At 40.8% G+C, this 26,886-nt stretch overlaps 1 protein-coding gene across 11 annotated transcripts in view; it reads left to right on the top strand.

Moving 5' to 3' along the window:
* The window catches only part of KCNH7 (potassium voltage-gated channel subfamily H member 7), a 343,770-nt gene that overhangs the window by 247,417 nt on the left and 69,467 nt on the right, over window positions 1–26,886 (top strand). The window lies entirely within an intron of this gene.

Below are 26,886 nucleotides of genomic sequence, written 5' to 3'. Positions count from 1 at the left end.
TCAAAGGTACAAGTTGCATTGATCTGTGCCAATGGGAGTTGCTGCACCCAAGTAGATTCTGCCCCAGTGAGCAGAGATGCTGTTACACCGCCATTCTCTGGAGGAGTAGACAGTTCCATCAGAGGCTGGCAGTTTAAATTCTCTCAGAGGCTCCATAGGAGGGCCACTAGTAGAGTCTAATGTGAGGATGGTTTGTGAATCCATATCCCCTGGCTGCCATAGTCACATCATCTTTGAAAGCAGCACAGCCCTCTTTTGTGTCTGTAATGTATCTCTTAGTGCCTTTGGAGCTCTCTGCTATTAGAGATAGTCCTGTCTCATACAGAATCTCTACCCATTCTGCACAGACCTAAAATGGTCTTCTTAATTCTAACCTAGCCTGACATTTCATACAGCAGTGGCCCTTAAAATTTACTAGTTAAGTAAGATTTTTCAGTTTGATAACCCTCCTGTTTGCAGCTTTCAAGGTATTTTCTGTAGTAAACACTGAGAAGGACAAGTGAAATCTGCAGACACTTAGGACACACACACACACACACACACCCGTTTATATACTGTGTCCTAGGTAAAACCAGGAGGATTTTAAAGAGCTATCATGCCATTATAATATATTGCACAATAGATGGCATAACTATCCATGAGGAAAAGTTTTCTTCAAATTCTACTGCACTTTTGCCCTGACTGCATGCCATTCAATGTTATTTGAAGGCTTTCCACTTTATCTGTATTCCAATCAAATTTTCAGTTGATCAGTAAGTATTAACACAATTTATAGGTCACACATCATTTCTTCACAAAACCACTCAGTCCAAGTGAAAACATGACCAGACACTTCAGATCAGTCTACAGTAGAGGTAACGGTTGGTTTTAGCTTCAAAGAAAATTATTTTCCTTCCTTTTAATATGTATTAAAAGTAACCACTTCATTGTGAGAAGTCCATTGCATCAGCTGTGACATCAGTGAAATAGGGCATACGTCATATATTCAGCAGGCATGTTTGACCTGAATATTCTTGGTACATTCAACAGCAGTCAAAGAGGCAACAGGAAATAGAAATTAGTTGTGACTTTAGCCCAGTTAATCAATCTCAAGAACCTTTTAGAGACAATCCTAAGTAAGCCTCCCTCCCTCTGGTCCTCATGCAGTGCCTGGCCAGAGCTGCAGTCCTTGCTTCCTTGTGAGTACAAGGAATGCTCTCTACATGCCAGGAAAGCTGACTAGCTGGAAGGGTTCTCCCAGCACATTCGCTTAAGGGGTGCAGCAATGTCCATGTGCCTGATGCCTACTGATGGAGTGCCAGTGGCATTGAGCTCCCTACATGCACAATGTGTCATGGAGTTCCTGTTGAGACTGTGTAGCTCTGCATTTACACCACTGCCTAATAGGCAAGACTAATATCTAAGGGCAAGATTTTCAAAGGCATTTAGGTATCTAAGATGTAGATAGGTGCCTGGTGGGATTTTCAAATGCACCTAGATTTGCATCTTTAGGCACCCAAATACCTTTGAAAATCTGACCCTATGAGATTTAGGGAAATTATTTAAGGCCACTGAAGGCAATGGAAGTCTTTCTATTGACTTCAATAGTAACAGCTACTATTATTATTTTTATTGACCCAGTGCCTAGAGACCAGCCAGGCTAGGTCCACAATGTGCTAGATGTTGTACAAATATATAGAAAATGCCAGTCCCTAGCCCCAAACTGCTTACAGTCTCCATGGACATAGGGTCAGGCCCTAAATACTTGGCCAATGGGAGATTGCTGAAGATGAGAAGAACTGTTTATCAGCCTGCATGGAAGTATTAATGGCATAAGGAGGATCTCATGTAAGATAGCCTTCTACTTTCCATAGGCCTGATTTCTTCTTACTGCCTCTTTATACTGCTGCCATGCCAGACAGTTTCCATACTCCTCTGCCCCTTGACAGAAATATAAAATAACATATTGTCCGTCCTACTGGAGAAATAGAGATAAAATTTGTATTAGTTCTATCTTAAAATCAGTTAGTCCCTAAAATGTAATTGGATTCTTATCTTTCCCATAGTTCCCTTTAGATAGTTAACTTGTGCCTTCAACCACTGCACTTTCTTCCTTGGTCAGTCGTGAAAGATTTAATCTCTTCTGGGTCAATTTTCATATATTTTAAATTATTCAAATTAGTTTTACAGAGAAATCTTTTTACATCTAATATGGCAAAAAGTCAAGTTTCATTAAAAAGCCTAGGTTTTATAAGTTATGCAAGCATAAGTCAAGCTTGATTGTCTTTTTCTAAACTCTGATGGGCTAAATTAGTGCCAATATGCACAATTCCTATCTGCTAATGATTCTACGTTATGGGCAGATTTTTTTAAAATCTACATTTATTCCCCAAACAATTTAGATATTATGAAAGCTCCAACAGAAATGTCTCAGATCAGCTTGACCTGCTGAGAACACTAATTCTCACTAAATTTAAAATTAAATGTGAAATGCTCTGTCAAAAATGCTTCATGGAACACTTCCAATTTAATTTGACATAATCTTATGTCTCTATTAACTTTGTTTCTTTCTAAAACTCTCTAATACAGAACCACATTGGAAATATAACATTTACTGTAATGAGAGAAAAATCTAGTAGCAGAAAGATATTCCTTCCTGCCTTATTACCTTCATTTCCCAGACTTTTCCTTTATTCCTAATGCCTAAACTACATAAGTAGGTACAGGGTCAAATCCTCATCTGGTGTAAATAGATGTAGTTCCATTGAAGTCAATAATAGTATGCCTATTTACACCAGTGGAGAACCGTGCCAATAAATTATATCTGTCTGCCTTTTGCAGGCAAATTCAGTTTATCCAGGAATAAGTTACATTTTATTTCCTGGTTTCAGAGTAACAGCCATGTTAGTCTGTATTCGCAAAAAGAAAAGGAGTACTTGTGGCACCTTAGAGACTAACCAATTTATTTGAGCATGAGCTTTCGTGAGCTACAGCTCACTTCATCGGATGCATACCGTGGAAACTGCAGCAGACTTTATATACACACAGAGAATATGAAACAATACCTCCTCCCACCCCACTGTCCTGCTGGTAATAGCTTATCTAAAGTGATCATCAGGTGGGCCATTTCCAGCACAAATCCAGGTTTTCTCACCCTCCACCCCCCCCACACAAATTCACTCTCCTGCTGGTGATAGCCCATCCAAAGTCACAACTCTTTACACAATGTGCATGATAATCAAGTTGGGCTATTTCCTGCACAAATCCAGGTTTTCTCACATCCCCCCCACCCCCATACACACACAAACTCACTCTCCTGCTGGTAATAGCTCATCCAAACTGACCACTCTCCAAGTTTAAATCCAAGTTAAACCAGAACATCTGGGGGGGGGGGTAGGAAAAAACAAGAGGAAACAGGCTACCTTGCATAATGACTTAGCCACTCCCAGTCTCTATTTAAGCCTAAATTAATAGTATCCAATTTGCAAATGAATTCCAATTCAGCAGTTTCTCGCTGGAGTCTGTTTTTGAAGTTTTTTTGTTTTAAGATAGCGACCTTCATGTCTGTGATTGCGTGACCAGAGAGATTGAAGTGTTCTCCGCCTGGTTTATGAATGTTATAATTCTTGACATCTGATTTGTGTCCATTTATTCTTTTACGTAGAGACTGTCCAGTTTGACCAATGTACATGGCAGAGGGGCATTGCTGGCACATGATGGCATATATCACATTGGTGGATGTGCAGGTGAACGAGCCTCTGATAGTGTGGCTGATGTTATTAGGCCCTGTGATGGTGTCCCCTGAATAGATATGTGGGCACAATTGGCAACGGGCTTTGTTGCAAGGATAAGTTCCTGGGTTAGTGGTTCTGTTGTGTGGTATGTGGTTGTTGGTGAGTATTTGCTTCAGGTTGCGGGGCTGTCTGTAGGCAAGGACTGGCCTGTCTCCCAAGATTTGTGAGAGTGTTGGGTCATCCTTTAGGATAGGTTGTAGATCCTTAATAATGCGTTGAAGGGGTTTTAGTTGGGGGCTGAAGGTGACGGCTAGTGGCGTTCTGTTATTTTCTTTGTTAGGCCTGTCCTGTAGTAGGTAACTTCTGGGAACTCTTCTGGCTCTATCAATCTGTTTCTTTACTTCTGCAGGTGGGTATTGTAGTTGTAAGAAAGCTTGACAGAGATCTTGTAGGTGTTTGTCTCTGTCTGAGGGGTTGGAGCAAATGCGGTTGTATCGCAGAGCTTGGCTGTAGACGATGGATCATGTGGTGTGGTCAGGGTGAAAGCTGGAGGCATGCAGGTAGGAATAGCGGTCAGTAGGTTTCCGGTATAGGGTGGTGTTTATGTGACCATTGTTTATTAGCACTGTAGTGTCCAGGAAGTGGATCTCTTGTGTGGACTGGACCAGGCTGAGGTTGGTGGTGGGATGGAAATTGTTGAAATCATGGTGGAATTCCTCAAGGGCTTCTTTTCCATGGGTCCAGATGATGAAGATGTCATCAATATAGCGCAAGTAGAGTAGGGGCTTTAGGGGACGAGAGCTGAGGAAGCGTTGTTCTAAATCAGCCATAAAAATGTTGGCATACTGTGGGGCCATGCGGGTACCCATAGCAGTGCCGCTGATCTGAAGGTATACATTGTCCCCAAATGTGAAATAGTTATGGGTAAGGACAACGTCACAAAGTTCAGCCACCAGGTTAGCCGTGACATGATCAGGGATAGTGTTCTTGACGGCTTGTAGTCCATCTTTGTGTGGAATGTTGGTGTAGAGGGCTTCTACATCCATAGTGGCCAGGATGGTGTTATCAGGAAGATCACCGATGGATTGAAGTTTCCTCAGGAAGTCAGTGGTGTCTCGAAGGTAGCTGGGAGTGCTGGTAGCGTAGGGCCTGAGGAGGGAGTCTACATAGCCAGACAATCCTGCTGTCAGGGTGCCAATGCCTGAGATGATGGGGCGCCCAGGATTTCCAGGTTTATGGATCTTGGGTAGTAGATAGAATATCCCAGGTCGGGGTTCCAGAGGTGTGTCTGTGCGGATTTGATCTTGTGCTTTTTCAGGAAGTTTCTTGAGCATCAACAACACAACTAGTCATGGGGGAAAAAACTGACAAATGTCCTTTTTTTGTGAATTTGACTAGAGGTAAAATTTTCAAAAGTGAATTTGGGATTTTCAAAAGACACGTAGGCGCTTTTGAAATTTCACTGGGTCCCTATCTGCATCTATAGGTGCCTACATACTTTTGAAAATCTGGCCCGAGGCCTCCTCCCATTTGTACTCTAGGAAGCTCACCATGTTTCCAGCTTTCTAACACAGCAAAGAAGTTTTTATACCAGGTTTGAAAACCCAATGCAGAGATAAACCAACAGGATATGAGAGTAATGATACAGAGGATAATGATGAGTCAGTGTCATGGTCAGGCTGAAGCAGTGCTCCAATATTTTGTTCTGGACTGGAGTGCATCAAACAATTCCTCTCCTTCATTCCCCACACACAACATACCCTGACTATTCAACTTCTTTCTTCTATCCCCCAGAGCCACATCTCTCTTTCCTTGTTTTTCCATTCCTCAGCTTTATTGAAAAAAAGCCACTTCCCACTGCTGTAGTCTGGCATCTCCACCAGGATGGTGGCTATCTCTATAACCCAATGCCATAGAGGGTTGTCAGCTCATGCACTGCACTGAGTTGTCCGAAAGCATGAGAGTCTCATTCTGTGGAGTTTGGTATATCTGTGATGCATCACTAATAGTGGACCTAGTAGCTGCAGAATAAGAAAGAAGGCAGAATGGTTCCTTTTTCAGAAAGTATCTAGGGGACGGAAGGAAAATATTTCCATCACTTCTATCACATTCTAAAGCTGGGTAGGACATTCAAGGAATGAAAAAGAGAAGGGAGATGGTACAAGAGTGGTGAGACAGAGAGGAAGGAAATTAATGGAAGTGATGATTGGAAATATTATCATTTTTAAAGGCCAGAGGGGAAGTAAAGGATAAAAGAAGGTTAGCAAGCTAATAAGAGCAACTAGAGGTTTGGCTGAGGAAAAGAAAGGGGAGGAAGAATCCCTGAAAGAATAGCAGTGATTACAACAGAAAAGAAATACTAATTTAAGTGAAAAGCAAAATTGGGGAGAGGAGGAAAATAAGTACAAACAGTATCTTACAACTGATAAAATATGGAACGCAGAACATAATTCTTTCCCTGAAGTGTTTACAGACAGTCTGAAGATATGAACAAGTATAAGACAATGAACAAGCATTGAGTGGTGAATGATCACTGTAGTTATACTATTTCATTGAACAGGTGCACTTCGGAATTTGTTGAAGGAGGAAAGCCTAGGATGTAGAGGTACTAGCATGTTCCTAGTGCCATAATATGGAGAGTGGCAAAAAAGACAAAAGGAGATTTCAAGAGAGAATCTGGGAAGGACAATAGGTGTTGAAGGGAGAGATAATGGCAGAAATGTCAATAGTGGTTGAGTAGCGAAAGTTTTTTTTTTTTAAAGTAAGCATGTGAACCTTGAAATGTACGTGGAAGAAAATGGGACATCAGTGCAGATATTCTGGAAAAGGCTTTCAGTTACAAGAGTTTCCTTCTCAGTCTTCTACTGAGGGGGAACATGGGTCTTGCACTGACTGGAAAAGTCAGAGAGAGTAGAGGTCCTTAAATCCACAGTACAGCCCCCTAAATCCAAGTAGCTTCTACAGTTTCAATTGCCTTCACTACTCCCCTGGCTCCATGTGCCTTCCAGTAACATAGTTCCTGCAGAAGCTGTGCTGCCAGGAAATCCCCCAGATCACAGCTTGTCCTAGAACATTGCTCCTAAACCATGGGTCCTACAAACCAGAGAGAGAACCCATACAAGTAACGTAGACTTGGGCACAGATCGTAGCAACATAGACTCATAGAAATGTAGGGCTGGAAGAGACTTTGAGAAGTCATCAAGTCCAGCCCCCTCTGGTGAAGTAGGACCAAGTAAACCTAGACCAGCGAAGAAAGGTGTCTGTACAACCTCTTCTTAAATATTAAAAACCTCCAATGATGGGGATTCCATAACTTCCCTGGGAAGCCTATTCCAGAACGTAACTACCTTATAGTTAGAAAGATTTTCCCATTAACTAACCTAAATCAACTAACCTAATTTGTCAAGGGTGTTTTGAATTCTAATCCTGTACTCCAAAGTGCTTGCAAACCCTCCAAGCTTGGTGTCATATGCAAATTTATTAATGAAAACTAGCATATTCTACACTCCATTATCCAAGTCATTAATGAAAATAATATTTACTAGTACTGGACCTATGACTGAACCCTATGGAACCCCCAAACATCCCAGTTTGAAGAACCAATTACTTTTTCAGTATCATCTTTCGACCAGTTGTGTGCCCACCTTATAGTGATTTCATCTAGGCAACATTTTCCTAGTTCACTTATGAGCCAAATCAATAGAAGATGGGAGCCTAAATAGCTTTGAGGTTCTCAGCCTTGGTGACATACTCTACTTTGACTTGATAGTTTTTAGGGTAGCAAGAGCATGCCACATACAACTGTTGTCCCACCATTCATGGTTCCACTCTCTACCTCTCAATATGTGGGCCTGGCCCCTTCTGGACCTTCCACAAAGGGGCTTCTGCATAGTCTAAAGGAATGGTGGAGATTTATGCTGTAGAGACAGCAATCTCTCTTTAATAAATACCCCCAGCTTGGATTCATAGGCTTCATCTCCCCTCCAGTGAGCAGTGAGCATGGGGGAGATGGGACTTGCAATTAAGAGGGGGAAAAGTGACTTGCCTGGAGAAAAATAAAAAAGGGAGATTTTGTTAACGAATTAAAACATTTGAAAGTATGAGGAAAATCCAAGGCTGTTAAAAACACTGAAAGGGAAAAAACACATTAAATTAAAGAAGCAAAAAGAAGGAAAAAAGAGAAAGAACTTAAATCAATGAAGTCATAATAGTAGAATCTTCTTTTTTATATATACAAACACTGTTGTTATAACATGTATGCTGAAGGCTTTCTGTAGATGATACACTGGAGAGTATGTCTTGAGCAGAGAAAACCAGACAATGTATGAGTGAATCAGTTCCTCACTGGTAATGCTGCTTCTCCATTCATTTCTACTCTTTCATATCCTAAAATGGAAAAGTGAAAGGAGATGTCAACCTCCTCAGATTACCATTATGTCACTGCAAAGGGTGTCTTTACTCACAGAACCATGGAAAAGACCAATGACATCACCTAGACTGTTGCCATGCCAGTGCAGAATTGTTTCTTATGTATTTTCCAATGTTTCGTGAATTTTAAAGTAAGGCAGTAAAGACTAGATTCCATCACTTTTCCTCAGGTTGAGTAGCATCTTACTGCTTGACTAGCCCCATCAGAATAAATGGAGCTATTCAGAGTGGGGCAGGTTGTGACCCATTAAGTCCCATTGTGAAGCACCTCCCTTCATGCGACATTCCATTGAACTTAACAGGAGTATCTACTGGATAACGAACTGCCGAAGATGAGTAAGGGTATCACAATCTGGGTCAGAGTGGGATGCTGTTCAACATGAGGTAGGCTGCCAGAATCTAGCCCTAAATGAGCAGATGCCGGGAATCTCATTGAATCCCACATGGTGGTCTTTTCTGGCATGTTCAGCTGCCAAGGAAAGACTCCATGTATAAGGCACATTTGGAGCTATATATGTTCTGACCATATTTTCCTCTGGGTGCCCCTCTCTGTATAACAATCTGAATCTTATTGGGACAAATAGACATCTCAGCAATTTTGTCAGATTGCCCTTCCTAAAAAATTGGAGCTGTCATGTTCCATTGTAGACATCTATCACTCAAATTAGTGTTTAGGTAATACTCTCCCTTACAGCAGTTTCTTATCTTCTGAATTATAATTTCCAGGGGTGCTAAGGGAGACTATCTTCCTTAGGAAAGACTCAACTTACTTATTTTTTTTATTGCTCCTGACGAGAGCAGGAGAACAGTCCCATTTCTACACATTTTTTGCACTGACAGGTTCAGATGGGGTCTTGACACTGATTACCAGAATGAGACAAGTCTTCCCATAGGCACAAAAAGTTGATTTTATTAAACAAAGCAGCAATGAAAAAATCTGACATCTGTCCTTTAACGTTTTTAATGAATACAAAAAAAGGCTTCCAGTCCTAAAATTACAGCCCGTGGAGGCACAACAGTAAGCAACTTAATCTTTTCCCTTTCTTGTTTTATTGTAAACTCCTCATAGGCATACAATTCACACTCATGTCTGACTCTGAAGCCAAAAGCAAGCTGTTAATTCTACTGTGAACAGAGTCAGAGTTGTATGGAGACTATAGTCGCCTGAATCTATCTTACATTTAAAAAAAAAGAAAAGGGAGAGGTAATATCTGAATATGCACAGCCTAGGCTTGGTAACAAACCAAATTAACTAAACAATGAACATACAAGCCGACACCCCTTTAGTCATGTTTCTTTTTTTGTAAATAGAGCCTCTGGCACCAAATCAGCAAAATTCAGAGATTGCTAATCTCACTCAAATCAATGGAACTAGCCACGTGCTCAAAGTAAGGCATGTGCTTAAGTACCTTGCTGAATTGGGGTCTGTAGGAATTTGAAGTGTATGATGGTTCATCACAATAGTCACCTTGCAATAAGGCAAAAATCTTCTGGGTTTATAACTTTTAAATAACACTTTTCCAAACAATTTAACCATTACCCTTCAGTGAAGGAGATGAGGAAATATGTATTCTGTTTTCCTGGACAATTGGACACTTGTGTCTGATTTCCAGAAACACTGAACACCCACAGTTTGAAAAGTAAGCTCTCAAAGTTCAGAGGTTCCCTGACATGCACTGGTAGATCCTGTAGATTCACTACATGCTTTTATAATTTTGTCCAGACTCTGTTCTGTCAGTCCCAGAAGATGAAGAAATAAGTAACAATAGCCCCCAAGGCCAGTCACAGCTGTTGATATAAAAATAACTATTAGATGATCATGACTTCAAATTAACCTTCAGGTTTGCAGGCTAAAAGAAGACTGTTTAGTAGCATCTAGGACAGACAGGGTCAATATAAGAACTAAAAATAAACCAAATTATTGAGCTGTATAGTTTCAACACTCTGATTCAGCTGACACATTGCATTGTTTACAACACTATACAATAACTCTCACGCACAAACTACATTTCAAGGCTCTTAGTTTTGGAACACATGCTGACAAAAGCTAGGAAATTCTAAATTAACGGGGAACATACCTTATGATATGTATGCCTTCCAATTACACGTCACACTAATAATGCTTGTGGTGTGGCATTTATCTGGTTACTGTATTGAACATGTTCTATATTCATTTCCCCTTAAACTGTGAATTTTCTTTCTCCGTTGCTATCCTGATCTTAATGTTCAATTAGTATCACTCATACAGAAAGTTTTGTTTTTATTACATAGTAATTTTAGCAAGTAACAATGCAATATAATTTCATCTTTTTAACTGTGTAGTTACATAACTGAGTTTCATAATTACTATACATTTTCCTAATTGTATAAATAGTATAAGTGCATGTAATATGATCATTTAAAAATGTAATTTGCATGATGAGCATGTGGAAAAAAAGCTGTGTATTGGAGAGGGAACCCCGCAGTGATGATAAAACCAGTGAAAATCAACGGGCTTGATTTTCCACCACTGTGTACCTTGTGTAATCATTCACACCTGTGCAAAATTGTAACCAACTCTCAATGATGCAGTCAATTTGCACAGGGATAAATGACTGCCCCGGTGGGTACTACTGTAGGTTGTAATACTTTGGCCTCATTTTGGTTGGTAGGTTAGTGTGCAGGTGCTGGGTAGTGATGGTGGCCTGTGCTGTACAGAAGGTCAGACTGGATGATCTAGTGGTCCCTTCTGGCCTTAAACTCTCAGACTACATGAGGTGCAATGTGGTGGAGAATTGAGCACATTGTTTTTAATGGATTTAAGAAAAAATGAGGCTTTTTCTCTTCAATTTTTTGGTATAGAATAAGGTCAAAAAATAATGGTCCTTCCTTCTGCTGTAAAAACAACACTTGATTTCACCCTCATAAACCTGGTAATCACAGACCCACAGAAATGATGTTTCAAAGCCTCCTCTGAATAGCCTTGTTTCCTGGAGGGCACCTTCCTTCTAGTCCATTCTGTTCGTGATGCATGAATCCTAAAAGGGATCGGAACTGCTGCAATATTGTATGTTGAGATCACAACATACGGTGGAAATGCAGCAATCAGAGAGCTCAGCTGCTTTAAAGCATGGGAACTGAATCTACATGTCCATCCTTAATTTCCCCTGGATCCATCCTTTCCAATCAGGGGATTTCCCAACCCCCTGCTGAGTTAGTAGTATCTAGTGTCTTTGGTGACAATTACATTTCACAGATCAATCTGTATCTTAAGGGAATGAACAGCCTCCTCATTGTAACTCTCCTGAGCTGCATACTCTTTGATCTAATTGAGTGCATAATCAGTGATCTATTCTATGATGTAGACCTTGAATGCAATTTGTGCTATTGATAATACGGTATCACCTCCCACAGACAATCACCCATTTTGCAGTTTTAATATAGGAAGAAACACAGAATGGGTGTCTTTCTACTTACTTCAGTGTGATCTGGATCAAGTCCATGAACTTGTATTGTCGTTCGCTTTGAAGAAATTAGATGATTTACAGTAAAAATTTTGGGGATATGAGAACTGATTTTCTCACTTCAAAACAAAACACAGGGCTCCAGATCCACAAAAGATACATAAGCACTTTAGGCATCTAAGTCCAACATTTAGGTGCCACTGAGATCCTCAAAACCCCTAACCTAACCTTCTAGGCACCTAAAATCCCTTGGTACCTTAAATTTTAACTGTAAAGGTCCCTTAGGCTCCTAAGTTTCTGCTGCTAGTGACGCACACAATGCCTCACTCTAGGCATCTCATAGCTTGTCTAAGCCGCAGTGGGATTCTCCAACCAGGCAGAGATAGGTGTTCTCACACCTATCGCACTTGAAAGGCCCAATCTGGGTTCTGAACATGCCTAAAAAGACCCATATGAAATCCCACCAGAGAAGGAGACACCTCCCTTGTAACTTTTAGTCCAGTGGTTAGAGCACGCAGGATGCAGGAGATCCAGGGTCAGTTCCACCCTCTGTCTGCTGGGGGAAAAGGATTTGAACCTTGAACAGATCTCCCACCTTTCAGGAGAGCACGCTAACCACTAAGACTTGGTCTACACTACACTATGCCTTATGTCCACCTAACTAAGTCCGTGTACACTCTACAGCCTTGCTCCCACCAATGTAAGTGTCCTACTACACTGACATAATTCCACCTCCACAAGAGGCTTATGTCGGTGCAGTCAGGGTGATGCAGCGTCCATGTAGGCACTGCATTACTTACATCGACTGTTGGCTGTCAGCCTAGAGCTGTGAAATTGGCAAGAAAGTCCTCCATGCTGCACACCACTGACCAAAGAAAGGTAGTGTGGACATGAACCACCGCAGTAATTACTGTGATAGCTGTAAGTTGATCTAATATAGGTCAACTTAAGTTTTTAGTGTATGCATGCCCTAAGATATGGGATATTCAGGAGGGTCTCTTAGTCTCTCCTCTTGAAGCAGTTCCATTGTAGATAAATACTTAAATAGTCATTGGGACAGAGAGAAAGTGAGTGTGAAAATGACTCTGGATATGTCTACACAGCAATGTAATCCCAGGCTTGATCCTGGGCTCAAGTCTAACCTCCCTTGTATCCACACACCGATTGGGTTAACCTAGGGCTTGAACCTATGGTCCCAGGACCCTGCAGGGCTGTCGGGTCCAAGCGCATGTTAAGGTGGGACTTAGGATCTGAGCCCTATTGCTTTCCTGTGTACACGTGTCCCCAGCTTGACTAAGGTCCTGGAAGTCTTCCTGTTGTATCCCGGAGTTCCTTAGGGCAACTTCCTTTTGATCTCTCCATGCTGACAATCTATGGTGCAGTCTATTAAAAATGGAAGCCACATGTCTGTTTGCAAAGGGCAGTAGCTGAGATCTTCAGTAACCCATTGTCTGCTGATCACCAGTCTGCAAGCACACTATCAGAGAGTCTTCAAGGTTTTCAATGGAAACTGATCAAAAGAAGCTTTTTGCAAATAGAGCTGCTTCCTGGTAACAGGAGCACAGCCAGATTTTGCTGCATGCTGCCTAGGTGCCCCTGCAAATGCAACCCCCGTGGGGCCAGAGAACAGAGTGGGGACTAAGTCCTGTAGGGAGAGGGAGCAGCAGAGCTCCCGGCTCAGCACAGCTGGTGGAGGGATGACCCACAACACCCAGGGCAGTTGTTTGGTCCCCTCTCTGTCCTCTGGGCCACCTCGTCTCCCCTGGTCAATCCTGGGGATGCATGTGCAGAGGTGCCCAGGCATCATGCACTGTGATGGCAGTGAGGGGAAGCCAGCCCCAAAACTTTCCCACAGCCTCCCAGGGATCCTTTATCCCTGCCTCCTGGGGTGCAGTGAGGGCAGGGATAAGGGATCCCCAGGAGATGCTGGAGCACACTGCACCCCAAGCTCTGGGAATGCAGTTCTCTGTGCCGCAGCAGGCAGCAGCCAGGCTGGGATGTGTGTGAGTGTTTTTCCTCTGAAACCTATATTTTATGTCAAATTTCAAAACAAAAACAGGAAAAAAAAAACCACCTGCATTGAACATCTTAGTTTAAAAATTAAGAATTGCAACATTTCATTTTAATAGTTTGATGGCCCTGGAGACTGATGTCCTATTTATCCTCAGAACGGGTGCATATGGCATTTTCCTGCCACAGTGACTCAGCCTAGAGCTGGGGAGCCCAATTCTCAGATTAGCTGGTAGTTCAGTATAAAGCCTATTCCTCACTTAGGACATACTCCTTTAATCAGCATCTGCTACTGAATAGGCAAAGAAGTGTCTTTTGTAGACCCTATTCTTAAGCACCTATCTCTCCTCCTCCTCATTCATTGTATAGGGAGCCTGGGCACCTAACTCAGGCTTAGTAGATTTCAGTGATTCCATGTGGCTAGATCCCTTTATGGATCCAGGCCAGTATCACCAGTACTGTGCAAACACTACAACTTTGCAGTGCTGTAATGGGGGCATATATTTACTTTGTTTGGGGCACCACTATCTCCAGATAAAGGGATACTGACTTGTTTAGCTGATCTATCAAGTTAGCATTATTTATTGCAAGGAATGAGAGTTTTCACTGTTTACTACTAGCAAAGACATAAACTGGAAAGTCAGTGGGCAAAAGTTTAATTGTTTACTGAAAGGGTTGAGTTCCTACTTACTGCTGGTGAGAAAAAACGGAGAGCATGCCAAATTAACAAGCTAAAAGTTCCAGAGATTTGCAGATGGAACAGGGGATGGCATTTGGAACTAATGGTAACTGAGAACCAATTATCTTCAACGGGTCTGAAGCACATAAAAAGAGAAGCTGGACTAGCTTTTGAGAAAATTTTATTTTGGTCTGGCTAGGAGTAAATCTGGTAGGCTGACCCTGATAATTTAGGAGATGATTTTCTGTTTGTTTGTTTATTTTTGAGTCCAAGGTCTGAAGCAGTAGGAAAGGGCAAGAACTAGCCAACATTGCTGTCAAAATGTATAGTGTGAAGGCCTTCTGATTTTCTTTCTTTTGTACCTCCTCAATGTTAGTAAGCCAGAGCAAACAGTGCATATTTCTTGACTATATATATCTCACTTGTCAGGGAGTGATTAATCCCAGCCTTTTACAGGCAGCAGAAGTATTAAGGGATTGGAAGAATGGGGCTCCAGAATTCCAGTTGAGAGAGCATTTTTTTAAAAGAAAGAAAGAAAAGTAACTTTAAAAAAATTCTATTCAATCATGTCAATGAAAAGCATAAGGGGGGGGGGGAAATCCCAGATTATCTGAATCCACCAATTATTTTAAAAGTATAATTAAATCTTAGGGATTCACTCAAGAAACAGTTACAGATACTTACTGTGATTTGTGGAAGGAGGCAGCTGTCTCAGGAAGCTAATTAATGAACAGGAGCCCTGACCCCAAATCTCTAAAATTAATTTATTAAGGATGGGTAGTATAAAGCTAAGGTTCTTTTCTAAGAAGCCAAGTGATGTACAGTATTTATGCAAATCCAGTTAGCTACAATTTATATAAAATATTTATATGAAGATTTAGTGTAAGACTAGTAATCCTGGGACAACTGATAGAGCTTCCTCTTTCCAAGATCAAGGGTGCCTTGGATCAGCTATTGTCTTACATATCCATCTGTGCAGCCTAATCAACCTCTCAAACACCTGAATAAATCTTCAGTGTGATACAGGGCTGAATCTGTCTCTAAGACACACTATACCTTTAGGTATAAGACTTTATTCAATGAATTGCCAATTTGACGTAAAATCAAAGTTGGTATCTTTTCAAAGGAAAGAGAGACTATGGCAAACTCCACTCCTTTCAGTTGATACATTAGAAACTTACAAACACATCTACTAGAAGTCGCATAGAAGTGTATTGTAAGAAGTGCAGTGCTGTTCAGAAGAACCTGCTCTGATTACTGATCTCAAGAAATGAAAGAGTCCTCGATGGCAAGGAAATAGAACATAGTTATTCACTTCTGAATTTCCTACCTTTCTGCTCTGAAATTCAAGCACCTGTAGCCTGTGAATATGGTCCATTTTCAAAATAAGTTGAACATATAGAATCATAGAAATTGGAAGGGTCCTTGAGGCTCTCCAGACCAGTGTATCTCAGACTTTTTTGATATCAGGAACCAGCTTCCTGCCTTCCTAAACTGTGTCAGGGAGCTTTCAGAGACTGACTCTAGTCCATGGACTGGTTGTTGAGAAACACTGATCTAGACCCATCCCCCCACATATAGACAGAAAATAGAGAAGAAGCTTTTTGGAACCATGTTCTCTTAATATTAAAGTAACCCATTCCTTTATCTGAAATAAAAAAGATCATACAAGTTCTTGTCTCATATATTCATACAACTTTCTGAAGTTCAGAGCGTTCAATTTCATTTGGCTTGCCAGGGTGTAAACAAGGGAAGAGTATAACCTGGTGAGCTTAAGTAAACCTTCTCTCTCTGGTCTAGTCTTTAAGACTTTCAATTAGCACCTAGGTTTTGGAACGGAGCAGTAGATATATTAATCTGTTGTTTTCTGGGGCTAATGGCCATCCAGTAGAAACCATTAAAGACCAGGTGATTTGCTCTAGTAGACTCTCTTGCTAAGAAAGCATGCTGACTACAACTCCCTCCAAGGGCTGTGGATGCAGCCTGAAAGAGAAGCTTTTTATAGGACAATAATTTCCCACATATACTGTAGGGCCTATTACATCTTTGTTACACTTCTGCAGCACCAGGTAAGCCCTGGAAGCTATGATGATCGATGATTTATTCCAGAAATAAAAAAGTAGCCTGTATTATAGCTAGAAACCCAAGCAAACACTAGCAGAAGAAGAGTGTACAAGCAAAGGGCCTACTCCTGCCAAAGTTTTGCATATTTTTCTAGAGGTTACTAGACTGAGCTACATTCTAGGAACTCTGTACATATTTGTTATGTGCTTTTAATGCTCTGCAGCCATGCATCTGATCAGCTACAGTACCTAAGAGATTCTCCTTTCCTTGGAAAATGTCCCTAAATATAGGGCTGAATTTTCCATGTGTTTGAGCTCCATTCAGCACAGGAGTAGGGGTGGGCCTATCAAGGAGCCACTTATGCTTACTGATTCAATGCCAGCCCAGCTGTAACTTTAGAGTAGCCTATGCAAGTGGAGGATCAGTGCAACAGAGTTCTACTACATTCCTGTGGTGTTCCCTTACCCCCCAGGTTCCCTCATGCCACAGGAACTGCCAGTCATTAACTTTATGCTAGTGGAAAGTTTCCCTCTGTAATTCTCCATTGTCTGTTTCCTAATGGAAATCTCTACTGTGAGCTGTCTGAACAGTACAAAGTGTACAGATCATACTAGAAAATCTAGGCCATATTTTTTATTTAGCATAATACTGAAGACCAAATAAATGCATTGTAGGGGGGATTCCTAAATGTCTTTTTACCCTTCATTGGATGTGTGAAACTTCTTCAGTGTTGACAATGTGCATTCTACATGCGTAAGCCCAAAGCATTACCATAACTATTTAACTATCTTTACCATATGCATTGCATATTTCCTTTTGCATTTTATTTTTATATTCAGTTTTAATCACAACTGAATCTTTTTCATCCAGCAAACTAGTTTTAAATGGATCTTAATAAATATAGGATTTTCATAAATGGCCAAATACTTTAAAATAGCTAGCCTGGAGATAATATCAACAAGTGCGGGAGTACTTCTTTCCACTGACAGGTCATCAACCAATGATTGTAACTACATTTTGAGTGACTGAAAATGATAATAATTTAAGCCCCTGTTGCAAATGTGGTACTTAATGGCTAGCTGGATGATTTATAAATGCTTGTTAACAGCTTAGAGGTTTTGTGGTCGATAGAACAATCAATAATGTGCTAATTCTTTCCCAATTTGTAGCCTAAAGTTTTTAAAGCTTTAGCTTGAAAGGCTCCTTTAGGTTAATTCATAAAGAATTGAGTGATATGTCTCTCATAATGCTTTTTCTGTCATTAGTGCTTGCTAAAAATAGAACAGTAGATAACATCACCTTCACTGATAATCCACAAATTACTATGGTAAAATTTAAAGTTCATTAAAGTACATTCAACAAATCTATCTGCTTATAGGTGTTGCTCTGTTGATGTGTTACACGCTAACATGAAAGTAATTGCAGACTGGCTATCAGGAAAAGACTCCTAAGGCTTAAGATCTAAATGTTCTATTTTAAAAATAATGCCCAGAACAGCTTTGTAACTCTGTTCAAATGGAAGATCAAAGTACTTGGATTAGAAGGCCTGCTTTTCTGTTTTCCACTGCAGTATATTTTTGGATGAATTCTCTGATTTAGTGATTCCATTTCTGGGGATTTCAATGTTCATAGACACCAACACACATCTACTATGCAAACACCAGCAATATCCAGCTGGTTCTTTGTCACCCATGGGAAATTTTCTCAGTCAGAGAGCCCAATAATTGTTTAATACAGCTGCTGTAATTTCAAGGCACTAACCCATCTGCAGTAGCTGTATGCATACAGCAGATGAGTCACATTGCATATGCATGCGTGGTGGGTGTGGGTTTCAGGTTTGGGCTCAGATTTGTTCTCTGCTTCATCATATATTTTTGGGGAGATGATGTAACAGATTATTATTTAGGAATCTAAATACCAGACATTAAATACACTTTAATAAAAGAATTATTTAAAAAAATAGCTTGGAGTGTAGAGGATGAAGAAATAGAAATAGATTCTCTATTGTACCAAAACACTAAAATAAGAACTTAGATTACACTGAGATAGAAACATACAGGTAAAAGCTCACCTGCTGCTCATGTCTACCCACACACATCCCCTTTTACCAGTATATCTCTCAACCCATAAATCTGTAGCATTGTTCTGAAAGTCACAGTATGTTTAAGCATGAGGGTACAAAATAATGCAGAACAAAGGGTTGCCAAGTAGGATCGGCAGGTGTGGAGGTAATAAAATATCCACCTAGTACTTGTGAATCACCACAGAAAGCTCAGACAAATGATTATAAACTATTTGTATATGAAGCAGTAATATATCTTAGACCAAATGCTACTTTCACTTCCACTGGGTAAATCTGAAGTGAAGGCAATAGAGTCAGAATGTATGACAGGTCAAAATCAACTTCCATGGCTATTCTTTTTGGGTTGGCAAATAGCAATTTAGCATAGATCTTGTTGTAACTTATATGGTGCAATTTCTCAATCAATTGGCCTTTTTTTTTCTCTGTACCATATGAATTTTTGTTAAACATCTACCCAGCTCTGTCATTGAACAGTGTTCTGACTACTGTCGATGGTCCTGTCCAATTAACTTAGATCTTAAATATGTCATTTAGAAATGTCCAACTCTAACTAGGAGTTGGAGAGCCAAAAGAAAAGGAGTACTTGTGGCACCTTAGAGACAAACAAATTGATTAGAGCATAAGCTTTCATGAGCTACAGCTCACTTCATCAGATGCATAGAGTGGAAAATATAGTGGGAAGATTTTATATACACAGAGAACATGAAACAATGGGTGTTACCATACAGACTGTAACAAGAGTGATCAGCAAAGGTGAGCTATTACCAGCAGGAGAGCAGGGGTGGAGGGACCTTTTGCAGTGATAACCAAGGTGGGCCATTTCCAGCACTTTACAAGAACAGTAGGAGGGGAAATAAACAAGGAGAAATAGTTTTACTTTGTGTAATGACTCATCCACTCCCAGTCTTTATTCAAGCCTAAGTTAATTGTATCCAGTTTGCAAATTAATTCCAATTCAGTAGTCTCTCCTTGGAGAGGTGTGTTGGAAATATTCCTTGAGTCAGAGACGTTGAGTCGGAGACGTTGAAAATAGGATTCTTGGTCGCCACAGAACTGTATCATGTCCGTGGGGGTGGAGGGGCAGAAGGAGAAGCCCCAAGATAGGACAGATTCTTCTGCTGGGCTAAGAGTATAGTTGGATAGATTATCAATATTGCGGGGTGGGTTAAGGGAACCACTGTTGTTTAGCTAGCCAATAATCAGATGCTTTTCAGTTGAGATAAACAGGAGTGATCATTATCAGGCATCCAGCCTTAGTAAAGACGATAGACTTCGGCCCTATGTCTTACTCACTAAGCAATTAACCATACTGATGGTGGTGTAATAAATCAAAAAGGTGACAATTCGTTTCTGAACTTTCTAACCTAAAATAGATCTAATACAAGGATTGCTTAAAAATTCAGCAGCACAAACTAAAGCTAACATGGAACATCAGTGAAATGGTTTGTATGTTATAGGCATAATTATTAATCCAAGATCAGATAAAATAAGAATCAATCCAACAGTTAGTACATACTTAACTTTTTTTAGGTTCATAAAAGTCTGATTTATATTTGGTTCTTTGCATTCGCACATAACTCATTACCTCCCAAATTTCAGCTTAGGCCAGAAAATAAATTACTGAAAAATAAGCAAAAAGCCTGTTCTCGTGGTATTCCCAGCGTAACTCAAAGCTTTAAGCGCTGGATAGTCACAAAACCTTTATTTCATGAGCTACTGTAGCAGTCTGATTTCTAGAATAAAAGAAATTAAAACATGTTCATGTAAGTATTGTGTCTTTTACGTTCACCCATCCATAGTGTGCCATTCGTCATTTGGTAAATATGCGGGTATATTCAAAGAAGAATATTGTGCTATTTCTGGTCCTGCACACAAAGAAATATTGAGCTCATTGTTTAATGCTTTAATGAGAAAGTATCTGAAGTCCCAAATAGGCAGATATGCAAAGAGGTCACACTTTATTATGGCAACAGATTTGTTATAGCAATCATTAAATTAGAAATCTTAACATTAAAAAGTAATACTCATTCAATATTAGCTTACGATACCTCAGATGTATTTCACGCTCTCCGATAGCAGAATATAAATGTTCTCACTAGATATAAATATGCAATATTCTGCTGTATAGTTCTAATGTAGTGGAACAGATAAAAATGGGTAAATCAGACAGGTATTGATAAATTCTCGGTAGTGGTATTTTCTGACTGGGAAGCTGTGCTTTAATGGCCAGCCTTTGAAAAACAAATAAATTGGGTTTGTGCTGACTTTTAAAGGCAGTGTAATACATTTTTCTGGAGGATTAAAATCAAAAAGGAGCTCAGCGATTTATCATTTCAGAATTGGGGTAGCCTTATTAGTGATCCATGTCAGCTTCAAGAAAGAAGATATCAAGGCAATTGAAATATGGGCATTGAAAGGCCATAATAATCACAAACTAATTCAGAAGTTCCTGAGGACATTGGTAATGCTTGTCATCAGGGGTCAAATGTTGGCTTAATTGTCATTTGTTCAGTGGCACTTGTGTAATATAGTATATTTTCAGATAGTGATTTCTGAATTCAGTCATCTCCTGAGAATGCTCAGGTGGTACTGGCTTCATAGTGATGTTATGAATAGAGACAAAAAGGGAAGAAATTGTCCTTGTTAGACATAGTTTGATAGCTGTAATGGAGATAAAACACAGGAGAATTCAGAACTGAGAGAGGTTACCTCATGTGAGGAGAGAGACCTATGGTACTCGGAGATCATGCACCTAATGCAGCGGTTCTCAAACTGTGGGTCGCCAGTTCATTTTAATGGGGTTGCCTGGCATGGTAGCATTAAGGGGTGGCAAGCAAGGCAATTGCCCAGGGCCTCACACCACTGGGAGCCCTGCAAAACTAAGTTGCTCAAGCTCCAGCTTCAGCCCTGTGCGGCAGGGCCAGGGTTAGACTCACTGTGGCCCAGGGCAGAAATTCTTAAATGTCTGGGAGTACCCACTAGATAAAAGTGTACGGTGTAGGTAATTCCATAATCATTTCAGTATATACCTGAGGGGGCTTCTGTCAGTCCTCCCCCTTACCCATCCTGGTCCCCAGCCAACCCACTGCTGGGACCTCACCATTCCCCCCTCAAATAAGGGTTGGGGGGGCTATAAAGGAGAGGGGATTTGGCTCCCTACAGGACCAGTCATTGGAGCCCTACACCCTCCCCCACTCCCCCCCCTGCCCCCATTTCTGCTCCTTCAAAGAATACCTCCTTTAAATCCTTTACCAATCCTTTTTTATCTGATCACCACATCCCTTTGCTACAGAGTATCTGCACTGGACATCCACCCCACATTTATATTATGAGTTGCAACATCATTACCTAACTCCTGTTCCATGTTCACCCCCAACTAAATCCCCTCACTGCTATGGGGAAGGTGTAAAAAAACCCACTTCGCATTGGTCAATCTGGCAACGCCCACCGGATCCTGACAAAATCCAGTATTTCACCACTTCCGTGAGTGGATGGGTATGTGCTGCCCCACCTGATCCAGGCAAAAGATCCTGCACCAGCATGGACTTATATAGTAGCCCTTCTCTTCTGGTCACCTGGGAGGAAATGGGTCAGTGTCCACATTCTAGGCTGAGCATATTTCCCTAAGCTGAAAACAGCACACGAGGTAAGTGGTGACAGCAGGTGGTCTGAGCCCCACTGCGCCTCACCGATCACCCGAGCCCTAGTTATCCTTTCTTTATGAAAATGGGAAGGAAACCAAATATAGAAAAGAATCCAACTGGTCAGTGTTTCTGACAAGATTTCCTGAATCTTAGTATTTCCCTGAAACAACTTTCACACAGCAGTATGGAATCTATGAACATAACCTGCCTGGCATAAATCAACTACACAGTGTCAGAGTAAAGCTGACTGGCATGCTACACAACATCCTAGTGTGCCTCTTTGACTCTTCACCAGGAGACCCCACCCAGGAGCAGGATCTCCTTGGGAAGCCCAACAATAGAACTGTCATGTCACAGAAAGGCTCTCCATGAGGAGACAGGCATGAGATTCCCCCCAAAGTGAAAGATCATGTTTGGGGAGCGCAGTACTGGGACTTCCTCCTCCAGTAATTAAATCATGTTTTAAACAGTAAAAGCTGACAGGACTATTTTTTCATTTTATTTTGGAAGCCCCCTATGTTATTGCTACCCTAGGTAGCTGTCTGCTTTGTTTTTGCTATCACTCCCAGTCCTCCATTGCCTTCAAATATATTCTTTTTTTTTTCACTGGCAGAGGAACTACTGTGTTAATCTCAGAGAGACTAAAGACAGAAAGGAGGCAGAGAAGGGCTTCAACCTCTGGGATAAACTCACTTACATGACTTTAGAGATGTTTGGATCCTGACTGCTCACTCACTGGGGAATGTCAATTGCAGATTTGCTACACTGCTGTAATGTATTCCATCTTGACAATTGCTGTTACCCCAGACTGAACATATAAGGGGGAGATACCTCAGAAAGAGGTAGGTAGACAGTAGATGGTTAATCCTACCAATTCTAAATACTTGAGACGAGATTCTCAGCTGATGTAAATTTCTCTAGCTCCATTAGAGTCAATAAAACTACGCAGTTTATCCCAGCTCAGGATTTGATTTTCATCAGCAATAAATGGCATAAGCTGACATGAAAAAAATTCAGAACCAGACCATGATGAAGCAGAGAAACTGCCAGCCAGCACAGCAGGGGTTAAAGAGAGAATTTGGGCCCAGCTAGCCCTGCCCTATTATGCCTGCAGCCAATGCCAGGCCTGGAGGGAAGAGAAAAGGAGGGAGCCAGGCTCAGTTTGGGGCTGACTGTTGGAGGGGCAGGAAGTAGCTGTTTTCCTAACTGAGGGGAAAGATCACTAAGTGCCTTCCAAGATGGCCACCTGGGAGGAAGCACGGTCTCCTCAGCCATGGGAGACTGTGGAGGAGACCTAGGAGCCTCCAGTACTGGAGGTAACTGAGTGGGTGAAGCCCAGGAACAATGTAGAGTTTGGCTTCACCAGCTTAGGGGTGCCCTGCCTGAAGGAGCCTGGAACCAGATGCCCTTCAAGATCTACAAAAGGAAGCAGACTGCCCAACTAAATTGAACTAGAGGGGCCATGCCCAAACTGAACAGACACTGGTGAGAAATAGCAGTGGGTTTAGACTTCCTACCAGGAAGGCTGCTCCTGTTCAGGGGTTTACAGTCACAGAGCCCTTGGCTGGGACATTGTGGAAAGGGAGGGTCCAGGTCCCTCTAACACCCCCACACACCACCACTCTTAAAGACTGAGTCACCCACCCAAGCAAGGGGCTGTAAGTAATGTACTCTAACTATCAGGCTGTCAGGCTTCCTGTTACACAGGACTTTCCACTCTGGGGAAAATACTTCTACTGTGGATGCTCAAAGTCTAGCAAAATGCATCCTTCCAAACCAAAATGATACTTTGCAGCTAATAGTGCTGGTAAATCATCAGCTGAAATTGTGAGTAGTTTTTTTTTCCCATCTGTCACTTCTTCCTTGTTATCCTCAGCAACCACAAAGTGAAATGATATTTTCTTCAGTTTCATAATGACAAGTATAGACACTTGTTCTGGGCAAAAATATCCTTTTATCTCAGTTGGAGCAGGACTGGCACGCCATGGTGCAAAGCAACATTCTCAAAGCATTTTCATATCTAAAGAATCAATTTTTATTTCTTTACATCCTGATCCATTGTCTCAGAGTCCAAACAAATTTGGTCACCAAACATTTATTAAGCATCTTTTGTGATGTAGTGGAGTTCATTGTTTAGTATTTTAGTGTAAAGAAAATGTGCCTACAGCCACTGAATGCAGTGAATCTTTGTTTGGGCAGCAGGGAAAAAAGGATGAGGCTCCTTTAAGGGTCCTTACTGCATTTGGGTTATAACGAGAGAGACACATACCTGAGAAGAGCCATGGGGCAACAGAAAGTGGCTGGCCTAGTTGGGGGCATTGACCCATCATGTGCACCTGGGGGAGGAAAAGGTATTTATACCTTAAGATTCCACAAGGAACTCATTCTTGAGAGGGCATCAGTATCTGGAGCTGTCCATCCATCTAGCTAAAGAATAAATACAGGCTGGACAAAGCAGTGCCTTCACTTTAGAGGGATGGCATGTAGAAGATAGAGAATAAATTAGTCTTAATTCTTAGCCACAATCTACTGATACTATCAGTACAGATGCTGGTAGTGGGTGGGTGTTCTTTTTTATATGAACACCTGTCCATTTTGACTGATTTGAGAAGACAAGATACCCACATGGCCATCAAACAAAAAATCAGATAATGAATTTCAGGCAATAATCACTTTTGTTGTTCTGATAGTAGTGTGAAGTTTTATATACATTATCTATCAATCACACAAATCATCCAGTCAACCTGTGTCTAAGAAACTATATGTGAAGCCACTGGATCTGTTTTTGATCTCGCATCACTTATACACTACAGTTACTTTATTGTGCCTGATTCTGCTCTCATACTCTTCAGTTGCAGTGAAGTCAATAGAAATAAACCAGTGTAAGTGAAAAGAGAATCAGACCCTGACTTCAGTGGAGAGTTACTCCTGATTTACACTAGAGTAGGAGAGAAAAGAATGGAGCTTGATTGTTTCTCCAGCAATACAGCACATTGGTTGGAATTTTCATATTTCTGACAAAAAATTGTGAAGAGAGCTTTATTGTTCTTGTTGTCTAATCCATTTCTTTCATTGTCTCAAAACTCTAACAGGAGGACTGTGTTATTTATAAAGTGCATAGCAGTTTCTCCTCCCCTCACCTTACACCCCCCCACCCCGACCACACACACATTGTTCTCTAATACTAGGAAAACAGCTGATTTATTCTTGTCATGTCACATTCTGGGGGTCTGAAAGGGTGAATCCTGCTTCAGATGCTGTACAATGTCTCTGATTCAGTTTGCTATTGACTAATGTCTCTAGTGCAAAAAAAAAAAAAAGTTCCATTAGTTAAGTCCCAGCTAAAAAATAAATAATAATGAACATCCTCCACCATCACCTCAGCATGGTGTTTAGTGGCTGCTTAAAGATACCATATAATCTTGTGGATGACTTAATCATTCCCTGCTTCACTTTTCAAATGAGAAGAGTAGTTATTAACCCTAGTGTTCTCTCAACATTTTCACAGGAGATCTTTATTGAACAACTAGTGCTGCTTAGGTGGCGAAAGAGAGGATCTAAGTGTTATAAAACACTTGCTGCTGAAAAATTAAACAAAAATAGATGAGCTAATAAGGATTTTTAAAAGATTATTGTGGGAGAAGTTGTCTCACTTTGATCTTGTACCAGCTAAAATCTCAAAACTTGAATAGCTAATCAAAAAGGAAATGAAAGCACACAATGATTATCTCGTAGGGTATTACTTTTTCCCCTAAGATTTCATTCCAGGTAGCTTTTCATTTTTTAATACATACCTTTTTAATTTGTACCTTTTTAAAAGATTCAGTACTAGGCAAATTGGTTGAAACTATAGTAAAGAACAGAATTATCAGATGGATTTTGTAAAGGGAAATCATGCCTCACCAATCTACTAGAATTCTTTGGGGGGATCAATAAGCATGTGGACAAGGGTGTACAAGGGGATCCAATGGATATAGTGTACTTTAAATTTTCAGAAAGCCTTTGATGATGTCCCTCGCCAATGACTCTTAAGCAAAGTAGGCTATTACGGGATAAGAGGGAAGATCTTTTCCTGGATCAGTGACTGGTTAAAAGATAGGAAATAAAGGGTAGGAATATATGGTCAGCTCTTACATGGAGAGAGGCAAATAGGTTATCCCCCAAGGATCAGTACTGGGACCTGTACTGTTCAACATATTCATAAATGATCTGGAAAAAGGGAAGTGGCAAAATTTGCCGATGATACAAAACTACTTCCTATCGTTAAGTCCAAAGCAGTCTGTGAAGAGTGACAAAGGGAGTTCACAAAACTGGGTGACTGGGCCACAAAATGGCAGATGAAATTCAGTGTTGATAAATGCAACGTAATGCACGTTGGAAAACATAATGCGGTCTAAATTAGCTGTTACCACTAAAAGAGATCTTGAGTCAGAGTTCTATGAAAACATCCATTCAATATGCAGCATCAGTCAAAAATAGCTGACAGAATATTGGGAATCATTAGGAAAGGGATAGATAATCAGATAGAAAATAAATATATTGCCTCTATATAAATCCATAGTACACCCTCCTCTAGAATATGGTCGCTCCATCTCAGAAAAGATATATTGGAGTTGGGAAAGATACAGAAAGGGGCAACAAAAATTATTAGGGTACGGAACAGCTTCTATATGAGTAGAGATTAATAAGACTGGGACTCTTTAGCTTGGAAAAGAGATGACTAAGCAGGGATATGATAGAAGTCTATGAAATCATGACTAGTGTGGAGAAAGTAAATAAGGAAGTGTTATTTACTCCTTCTCATAATACAAGAACTAGGGGT

This window comes from Lepidochelys kempii, chromosome 11 (assembly GCF_965140265.1).
Source record: "Lepidochelys kempii isolate rLepKem1 chromosome 11, rLepKem1.hap2, whole genome shotgun sequence".
Taxonomy (NCBI): Eukaryota; Metazoa; Chordata; order Testudines; family Cheloniidae; genus Lepidochelys; species Lepidochelys kempii.
This window is presented reverse-complemented; position numbering and strand designations above follow the sequence as displayed.